Source organism: Furipterus horrens, unplaced genomic scaffold, assembly GCF_987537825.1.
Source record: "Furipterus horrens unplaced genomic scaffold, mFurHor1.1.pri manual_scaffold_15, whole genome shotgun sequence".
Classification (NCBI taxonomy): domain Eukaryota; kingdom Metazoa; phylum Chordata; class Mammalia; order Chiroptera; family Furipteridae; genus Furipterus; species Furipterus horrens.
Window position 1 is genome coordinate 7,361,418 of NW_028327185.1, and position 10,682 is coordinate 7,372,099.

At 40.2% G+C, this 10,682-nt stretch overlaps 1 long non-coding RNA gene across 1 annotated transcript in view; it reads right to left on the reverse strand.

Moving 5' to 3' along the window:
- Positions 1 to 10,677, reverse strand: part of LOC149992329 (uncharacterized) — a 95,730-nt gene extending 85,053 nt beyond the window's left edge. The window contains exons 1-2 of the long non-coding RNA XR_016508344.1: positions 10,588 to 10,677; positions 9,065 to 9,158 (exon numbers count right to left, since the gene is read on the reverse strand). This is a non-coding gene — a long non-coding RNA (uncharacterized LOC149992329). The remainder of the gene's footprint in view (positions 1 to 9,064; positions 9,159 to 10,587) is intronic.
- Positions 10,678 to 10,682: the final 5 nt, after the last annotated feature.

Sequence of the window (10,682 nt, forward strand, 5' to 3'; positions counted from 1 at the left end):
CTCTTGTCAACTGCGATTATGCTTCAGTCATCCCCATATTTAAAAATACCCCCCTTTTTTTAAGCCCTGTCTCCTTCTTGGCTTTATGAATAAAATTTTTAAAGGAATAGGCTACCCTTGCCATTTTCACTTTTTTACTCCGGATCCCCACTCTGAGCCACTGAAAATCTGAGTCCTAGCCCCACAGTTCTGCTGAAGCTGGTCACACACACACACACACACACACACACACACACACACAGGAGTACTATTCAGCCACAAAAACGGAAATCCCGCCATTTCCAACAACATGGATGGACCCAGCAGGCATCACGTTAAGTACAATGTCAGAGAGGGAAACACAAAGAATGTATGATCTCACTCATACGTGGAATCTAAAAACAAACAAACTCAGAGGTGAGAGATGGGGGAAATTGGGGTCAAAACGAACAAACTTCCAGTTATCAGATAAATCAATACCAGGGATATAACTACAACATAATGAGGACAGTGAATGCTACTATGGGGTGTGTTTGAAAGTGCCTAAGGGAGGAGAGCCTAAGTAACAACATATTTTTTTTTACATCTACATGAGATGACGGATGTTAACTAAGCTTATTGTGGCAATCGTTTTGCAATATATGTTAAGTCAAGTGATGATGCTGTACGCCTGAAACGTGGACATGACGTCTGTCAACCCTTCTGCCTGCCAAACCCCACTGCCCCATTTCATCCTGACAGGACACCCGGAGTTGTTTCCCTCCATCTCAAAATGATGGTCTTCATCGCTTTTGCAATATCCCTCACATTTCCTTTGACCTTTTTGATGTCTTCTGAGGGTTTTTCCCTGATTTCTCTTCCATGGCTTAGCCTTGAACTATGGGTCTTTCAAAAATTATTCCTAGGTTTGATTTCCTCTTCTTAATTTTCATTCAACATGTTTCTTCAATTCCTGTGGTTTTATTTGATTCCTAGATGTTGATGACTCCCCAAATTTACTTCTGTCCCCAGTCTAGTCTAACTTTTAGACCCATATTTCTATCTGTCATCAAACCTCTGTGGATACCTCAAATAACCCGCAAAAAGCTGAACTCACTGTCTTCATGCTACACCTGCTTGTTCCTCTGTATTCTTTATCTGTGTTAACAGCCTCACCAGAACACTTGGAGACGGTCACTTCAGACTGTCACTTCCTGTACGTCACCTCCCAGTTCTAAGCCTGCCCACCTTTCCAGTTTGCCTTCCACTACCCTGAAAACCACTGTCTAAACCTGGGTACTTCTTGTCTCTCCCTAGTCTAAAAAAGACTCCTAATGTGTCCCTCCTCATAGCCTCTTTCAATCTACCCAACATATTGTCTCTGGAGTTATTTCAGTGCTATCTTGTAACATACACGATCAGGTCCCTCTCCTATTTAAAAAATAATAATAATCAACCGATGTGTGTTTCCAAAAGCTAGCATGTCTTCGGAGTCTTCCCAAGTTAAGACAGGGCGTGTACATAAAAGCTGGTTAAGAAGACCAGTGGGTCCCATTTTCTTCCATTGCTCCAAGTACCACGTGCTCCCTGTAAAACCATTTCTCCCTCTCTCCCCATACAGTGCCCTCTGCTCCAGACTGGGTCTCTCCACGTCAGCACTGGCTCAGTGGCTGCCTGCCGCTGCAGCTTCCTTGGGCCTCACAGCCATGGTCACGAGATGCAAGCTGGGCTTCCATGAGGGCTCTTAAAGACGGCTCACTCACTTCTAGAGAAGAGCCTCTTCCCTTGGCGTAAACATCAGTGCCCCATTTGAAGATGCCCGCTGCCATGTCCAGAACCACAGGATGAGGGTGAGGTTTAAAAGAACCCAGCTGAAGATGGCCCTGGATTGTCAGGACTTCCGCAGGTTTACAAGGGTGACTTTGCACCTGACATGGGCAGACAAAGCCACGAGGCCAAGGAAAGCTGCTGCCAGTGCGCTCGCTGCAGGGCCAGCCTGGGCGTGCGTGATGCGAGCCTGGACGCACGGATCTGGCTGGAAGAGTCGGAGCATATTTTTCAAGCCTTGGTCAGGGTTTGTAAAGGTGCTTCTTCCATGCTACCTCCCCACGGAAAGCATTCCTTAGGAGAAGACGAGAAGCCTGCTTTCGTGTTGACGCTGAAGCCTCTCACACAATGTAAATACAAAGAGCCTTATGTGAGCTGACTTGCACCGCCTCCCCCATGATGGATCTTACAAAATGCTTCAAGAATCTCCCCTCTGCTTGTCACGTGCTGGGGTGTGTGAGAGAGGCTGAAAGCAGATGCCAATGATTAAGTCTGTTTATCTTGAAATTTTTAGCGTGTAGTCAATCACTTCATTTTAATGCGCTACATCATGCTACTGTAATGTTTTAGCCCCTCTCCTCCTGGCCACACCAGACTTGTGTGAAGTCAATTCACTTCTGCCTTTTTGAAATTGCTTTCCAGAAAACAAGGAAAATAAAGATTTGAAGCCAACAGATGAATAATTACATCAAAATCCAACAATTTAGGCAGAGTTTGAGCTGTTACTTTTCTCTACTGGCTCACAGTTTTGAGCATATTTGTCATGCAAGGCACTGGACTCTATCTATATTTTGCTGAAGATAATAAAAACACTTAAATGGGTCCATCAGTTCTTTAACTAATTAATTCAGTAACTTCCTGCTTCACTTCTCCTCTATTACATAGCTGTTAATATTTGTTTAGGAGAGCCAATCATGATATACTGATAATCATTCCCATAAGGTATTATTTCCTGTTATAGAAGTTTTATGATGCAAAATCACACAATTATAATGTCCTTTAAAAAAAAAAAGAAAATAAAAAGCCTTCCCCCACCCAAAAGAAAAAGTATAAATTTCAGCTCATATAAACTTGTCAGAGTTCTCCCTCTCAATTTCACACCAGGGTGTGGTACCACACAGCTGGGGGGCTGAGCTAATAAGTGTTGAAAAATGAAAAATGCTGCTTTATGGCATCACATAAACTGGCAACACGAATGCTTTTACCTCCACCCCGTTCTGACAAACAAACGCCAAGATGTAGAATTTGTAAGAACGCACGTTTATGGTACTAGACCCGTGGGGCAAGCAGAATTGTCGTGTGGGATTTTCTTTTTATTGAATACTATATGTAATGAGAAGTGGCATAAATTCATAAAATCTAATCACCTTTGTGTTCCTTTCTGAACCACAGAGGGGCCCTTTTCAGGAAAGCTGTTGGAAATACCGCATAATGATCTATTTACCCAGGAGTGAAACGGGATTACCCCTTTACAAGGAGACTGAGCTTTTCCTAACAATCTAAATGCTGTAATGTGAATGCACAAACTGAGGGTTTTGAGGAACATTACGTTCAGCAAATACTTCTTGAATAACTATAACTGCGTTCAGAGAGGGATGCAAAGTGTTCTTGTGGAACTTACACTAAACGATAAAATTGGGACCCGGCTGCCCTTCCCCGGGCCGGTTTGTTTCCTCGCTGGCGGCCACCCGCTCGCCCGGTCACCCAGTCGCTCACCAGCCCATCAGCCAGCACTCAATAGAGGCCAACATCTATTGCAAGTCTCCCGGTCCCAGTCACACGGGCCCCCTACATCACGCCAACTGTCCCAGGAGAACGAGCCATCTCAGATTTATCACGAGAAGACACCCCTTACTCAGGAGCGGGACATCAGCCTGATGGAGCCAGAACAAGGTAAGCAGGAAAAGAGAGGCAAGAGGGTACATCGCCAGGTACCTTCCTTCCCCATATTGAACCTCAGCAAAGAGAGAGGGCACAGCAGTTCAAGAAGGTGCCCCTGGAATCCAGTGGCTGGGAATTTCGGATGATGATAACTAGAGAACTGGAATATTCTATTCCACATATGCCTCCCCCTGGTTTTCCAAAGCTAGACATGTACTCTCTCTCCCCTGACCTTGTTAAAATTTTACCTGTAACCTTCTTAGAGGAGTTAATAGTATTTACCTTATAGGACAGATATGTGCACTTCTTGTCTCCCTACTAAACATAAACTCCTCAAGGGCAGGACCAAAGTCTGATATCGCTTTGATTTGCCAACAGTATTTACAAAGTGCATTATGAATATTCTGTATCATGCGGTCAAACAAATGACTTCAATGGACTCAACCATTATATAATCCAATATTCGCAGTATCAGATAATATTTATTGTAGTAGTAAATAAAGACAAAATATATAACTACTACTTGAGAAAAGTAAAAAGCATGCCTAACGTTCAGGAGGAGTACCATTTTGGTAGTCTAAAATCATGTGCCAATTAATAAATAACAGGATAAAATGAGGGAATTCTGATTATAGTTTTTAAAAGCTGCAATTACATTTCAAAATTACATTTAAAAAAAAAAGGTTACTGTGAAAAGTAACCTTCTACAAATTTCCCAGATTATTTGAGTATATTTTATTGGATACGACGAAAGGCTACAGTTACATAAGCTGATTGTATTGCCATTTTTATCTTCCATGATGTAATAAAATGCATCACTGAAGTATTTTCCTCATAAACAAACGCAAACCCTGCAATGGAAGATGATTTCCAGGGGAAAAAAATCTATTCCCACCACTATTATTACTCTCGGTGTAGCCATCACTATTACTCCCAGTGTTACTACTACCGAGTTCATACTCAATTTACTGTTACATATTCCCAAATGGCGGAAACAAGAAGGATGTGGCTGAACTGTAGCAGGTTCTAGCCACTAAGCAGAAAGCTTTAAGATGTATCTTTTCCCTCATTGCCCTGTTGCTGTACTCCGAGACACAGGGAAAATGCGTAAATTCTTTAAGACTGTCGATTATCTTGGTTCTAGTGCTCAGGACACAGATGATTAGCCGCCGGTGCTACTAACGTGGTTAAGTTTAGTGGGAAGTTTGTGTTACCCCAGCCCAGGTAACGCTGCCTATGCTTTTGGTATCCGGCTGAACTTCATAAGGCAGGGTGTCCATATCCACACCATCTCTAGGAAGCCAAACACTGTTTCTTTCTTTCGCTCGGGAATTGTGCGTCATTATAACTTTTTTGAGACTCCGGCTTTTGGGACGTAGTGAATAAATAATGGACAATTTTGCATGAACGTGAGGCATGTGGATATGTGAGAAATCGCTGATTGCATACCGCTTACCACGAGACTTGTGTGTCACCCACGTGACTTCAGATGACGGCCATCAATAGTAGGCTTCACAGCTCTGGGTACAAAATACCCCAAAAGCTGAAGTGAACTTAATGGGAATGACTGCAAACAGCCAGGCCTGAGAGAGACACTCTCAGGGAGCCAATAAAGAACTTCCTCAAACAGTGTGGGAGGTGGGTAAGAAACTTCAGCGGAACATCCTGGAATGTACTAACCGTGGAATGTGGCCACATCTTTTGAGGAAAGGATTTAGTCAACCACAGGTCAAAAAAGACAATAATTACAAACAATGACAATCTCGGGAACATCAGTCACAGCTGCAAATTAAAGTTCTCTCTTCAAAGAACTTCATTTTAAGCTCCAGATCCCCAAATAATTGCCATGATTAGCATAATCTTTGACTATAAAAAAAACAAGCTTTTTTTTTTTTTTCTCCTAACGTGTGATAGAGACCATTATTTAAAAACACATATATTTGGTTCTTTACAGTATTTATGTGCCATTTTTAAAAGCTCATATGAATCTTTTAAATGAAATCCCTCGAGAAGCTTCTTGGATGGACCCAGTTGGAAATGCCTGAGAGATCTGGGAAACACAGTTAAGAAATGGTCGCTGTTACGTCCAAAGAGTGTGGCTGAACTTTTAATATCACACTCTATATTTTTCTTCCTTAGTCAGAAATGAATAAGTCCCCTTAATGATGTTATGAGGGAAACTTGGTGCTTTACACAAAGTACAAGCTGTAGGGAGAAAAAAAAATGCATTCACCTTGTGTTTATGGCCAAGGCCGTGGGTCAGGATGAAAACCATGTCCTGTGTGAACTGAAATAATCAAGCGTTTTCATTGGTAGTGCATTTTTATGTTTTCTGGAAGTTTGTTTTTAAGACAAAGAGCATGTTTATTCATCGTTCAGTCTTTTCGTCGGACTAAATGGCTTTAAGACGACGAGGAGAGTTGAGTCTATGCGTGTGTATCAAAGGTACATGGGATTTGCCTTCTCTATGTCCGTTCTAATATGTCTTCTCTGATTAAGCAACAAGCTGGTGGTAGCTATTGCTCCAAGTGGCTTCCAGATGTTAACCATGTGCCTGAAAAGAATTTTCTCTGACAAGGGTGGCAAGAGGGAGAAACTGTTAGTACAGTCAATGATTTTAATAACCATGAAACACTGTTTTTCATCTATCAGGTCCACCTGCATAATGTAAAAAACTTAAATAAATAGGATATTTTTTTATGGGGAAGAGGAAGATTTAAATCTATACAGCATATGTGAATCTACTCTTTAAAAATAAGAAATAAGTAACTTAATAAAAGCTGATTACTATTTATCTTTTAATGCTTTAATTTTTTTAGATTTTTAAATTTTATGTCTATGCTGGCTAGAAAAGGGTACACAGCCTTACAGTGTATGTTAAGATATTACAAGGCCTTTGATGTTTTACATAGTTTAGATAAAAATTGCTATTAACTTGTTTTCAGCCTAAGTTGAATACTGATGCGTTTTACATTTTTTTCTTAAGAAAAATAAATAATTCATGCTTTTGCAAGTAAAATATGTACTTTTTCTGGCTTTCCTGAAATTATGTTTCAAGTGCCAACAGACCTCATGGGTGGCATTTCTCACTGAGAAGCAGGACGTGAACCAATATTTTTATTACAGTCAACCCATTTGTCTTCATAAACAAAATATTGTTGTTTTTCCATTTAGACTTCAATTTTAGTAAGAAGAATATACAAGTTGTTAGCAGAGAGAAATAAATAACACAGATAAACCGTTTTTCAAAGACCCTCATCGGTGCGAATTGAAATAAGAAGTTGGGATTGTCAACCATGGTTCCAAAAGCTGATGGTTAGTGTGTTTCTAAAAATGTAAATTATTCAGTAGATGGCTTCTTCACCTCTTTTATTTTTCCTATTGACACAGCTGTAGTTAGTGACATTTTTGAACATTCTTTGTCTATTACGTACTCTATAACGACCATGTAAATATAAACTAGTGGGGAATATGGGTGCACGCGCGCACACACACACACACACAAACACACCCGCACTCTGCCCTCAAGTAAGAGAATACTTACAAAGGACTTAACACAGTGGCAGCATTAATGTAAAGCTCTTTATTTTCGTTGATTGCTTTTCAGCCCACAGCAAGAGAGTAGGGAACAGGAAAGACAGCAAAGTAAACAGTCAGATGGGCAAATGCTGAGTGTAATGTGGCCGGCCCTGCTTGCTGTAGAAGCAGGTATATAGGGCGTTTGAGTCCAGAACAGGAAAAAGTTTAAGGTCCCTAGAACTGAGGCAATGGCTATATTTAAGTTTATAATCTCACATCACCATTCTTTTCTAAAGAATTTAGTTCTGTTTTATTAGAATTCAGGACCTTTAAGTCTTTTTTTCTAGTTATTTTTCATAAATGGATAAGGGGAATGTATAAAGAAACTTACACTGTTAATTTATCAAATTTTAAGAATCACCTAATGCTGAGACATTTTACCAGACGTCTATGTATTGTTTATGTACATGTGTTTCTCTTTTTTAACAATACAACAGGTGTAAACCAATCAAAAGAGAGGGTATTATTCACTGCTCAACAATGAGTAGAACAACAAATGTGTACTGCAATGTCTGCATGACTAATGAGATTTCATTTAACTGTCACCATCTGAAAATACCAGATACACTACTTTATATGGCTAACCTTTCAATCACTTTTTAAAAACCAGCAAGTGCATCCTAAAGGATTTCTAAACACATAGTGGAACAGCAAACTTAACTCTGACCTCTAACCCTAACATTGATATATTTACATCCCAACAGATATTGAAACCCTGCAAAAAGGGAGATTTCTTTTTTTTTTTTTTTTTTTTTTTTTTGCTTTTTTGCTTTTACTTTCTTTCCTTGATTCTTTTAGTTTAGACACTGAAGTTACCAAAAAGGAGGGTATCCCATAATGGGCATACAGACTGGCTGAAAGCGAATGAGCAACAACAAAAATTAAAAAATATACAAAGAATAAAAGAATGTACCAATAAAAATCTTTCAGGGATAATTTCCCCCCCAAGTTCAACAGGGCAAAAGATCCACCATAAAAGAAGCAAACAACCATCCTGGAACTTAATTACATTTCAAAGTAATGCAGTCACATGAAAGGAACAAGACATTTTTGTTCAATAGTTTGCCTACCAGATGGCATTTCTAAATATAGTCATCTAAAACCTTCTGTTTGTTCTATAAATAAAGATGAAAGGAATAGCAACAATAGCTAAGCATTTAAATCACTGGAAATAAAAGAGCACTTTGATTAGGTTTGGAAGAATCTGGCTGATTCTAATAATGATCCTGAAAATGGGAAGGCTCAGGTTTTAGGTGAAACTTGGAATCCCGGCCTTCAGGTGCTGCTCAGACTGGTGCTCCTCCTGGCAGGGGAGCAAACCAGCACCTAACACCAGGAGAACTGGAGACAGCTGAAGAAACACAGGAACTGCTAATCAATAGAGATTCTGAAGGGCTACAGTCCAGATCACGGAAGTTTCGTTTTCTATTTGTTTTGAAATAAAATAGCTGGGACGTGTCTTGTCTTATTTTTGTGAGCTAATGTGTAAATGTGGGTAACAAGGATCTGCATTCTGGAATCAGAGAGCCCCTACATATGAGTCCAGATTCTACAAAGGACTGGCCAGTTCTCTACCTCTCTGAGCCTCATTGGCAAAAACAGACAGTAACAGTACAGAGTTTTATGGGAATTTACTTAAGATGGTCCTTGGCACCTAGAAAGTCCAGTGAATATCAGTTGCTTATTATTATTAGAAAAAATAATAATCATAACTGTTAAATCATTGCTTCTGATTTTTTGCTGTCTCCAAAGCAGAGTCATGCACAGCAAGGTTTTCTGTCAGGAAATAGAGTTCTAAGAAAAGAATTTAAAGCCTTACCTGGCACATCTCCACCTGGCCTCTTCTAGCAGAGTTCTGCCCTCTTTTCACCTGGCTCTTGAAAGTTACCGAGATTCACGTGGGGAAGGCAGGTCTAGAGATAGAAGTATTTTTCTGAGAATTGATCATTAGAGCTCAACCCCACCCCAGCCTGTATTCCTTAATGACTTCACTCTCAGTACTCTCAGCTCAAGGCTTATACAGGTCTATAGGTTTTAGTAAAAGGACTCAAAGCTCCTTTCTGATCTGCTTAACTAATGGCATATGGGACCATTCCCATCCACAGCACTAGGATAACAGTGTGATAGCATAGAGCTTATCTTGGCAGCCCACCCATACTAGATAAGCAGTTCAGTCACCGGTGAGTACGGTGATTCCCTTTAACAAAAAAGATAAGTTGTAATTGCTTAAATATGATGCAGACTACAATCGAATGGAAGTCAGGTGCTTTATAGCACTTAATGTTCTACTGGGTTGTTTCAGAATTTTACATGAGGAAAGAGCTACAACACTGAGTAATGAAAGATGTCTGTGGTTAGGACTTAATATAGAAAGTAATTCCATTTGGGGAGGAGAGGGTGTTTTTAAGATTATGATAATACATACATAATATAAAATTAGCCATTTGGACCACTTTTAAGTATATAGTTCAGTGACTACGGCCATTAAAGAGTATCTCCCCATTCTTCCATCCTTCAGCCCTTGGTAACCACTGCCCTAATTTCAGTCTTTTATAGATCTACCCATGCGAGGTACGTCATATAAGTGGAATCATACCATATTTGTTCTTCCGTGACTGGCTTACTGCACTTAGCATACTGTTTTCAAGGCTCATCTATGTTGTAGCAAGTAGGGAAATTTCATTCCTTTTTCAAGGCTCATCTATGTTGTAGCATGTAGGGACACGTCATTCCTTTTTTAAGGCAGAATAATGTTCCACTGTATGTCTATAGAACATCTTTAGTTTCCCATTAACCTGTGGATGGACATTGGGGTTGGCTCCTGCGACCAACGTCGTCAACACCGGTGTACGAGCACCTGTTTCCGTCCTTGCTCTTGTTTTCTTTGCATCACATCTAGGAGCAGGATGATTAAACCCTACGGTAATTCTATTGAACTGTTTGAGGTCCTGCCAAACTACTGCCAGAGCTGCTGCATCATTTCACAATCCCGTCAACAGTGCACTGGGTTCCGAGTCTTCCCCATCACGGCCAACGTTTATTTTCCATTTTTTCAATACTAGCTATCTCAGTGGGTGCGAAATAGTACCTCTTTAAGACAAATGTACTTTATAAACTAGTTTTAAAAACTATACAAAAAGGTATTATTACATGGCGACTGTATCCCGAATATAACAAGTTACAACTTGTTCAAGCCCCAACGTGGAAGGTAATATACGACAATACTTCTTAGTTTTAAACGTCTTGATACCATTATCTTTCCAAACAAAAACAGAATCCGGGGTTTAGGATTGCAGTCAAAACTCCTACGGCAAAAATAGTAAGTACATCCCTTGCCCTTACCGAAGCTGTGACCTGTACAGCATCACTTGCGGGCAAAAACTAACTCGCAGCATCCACAGAACTGCTGGCTTCAACCTTGACCTGGAGGCAGGGAA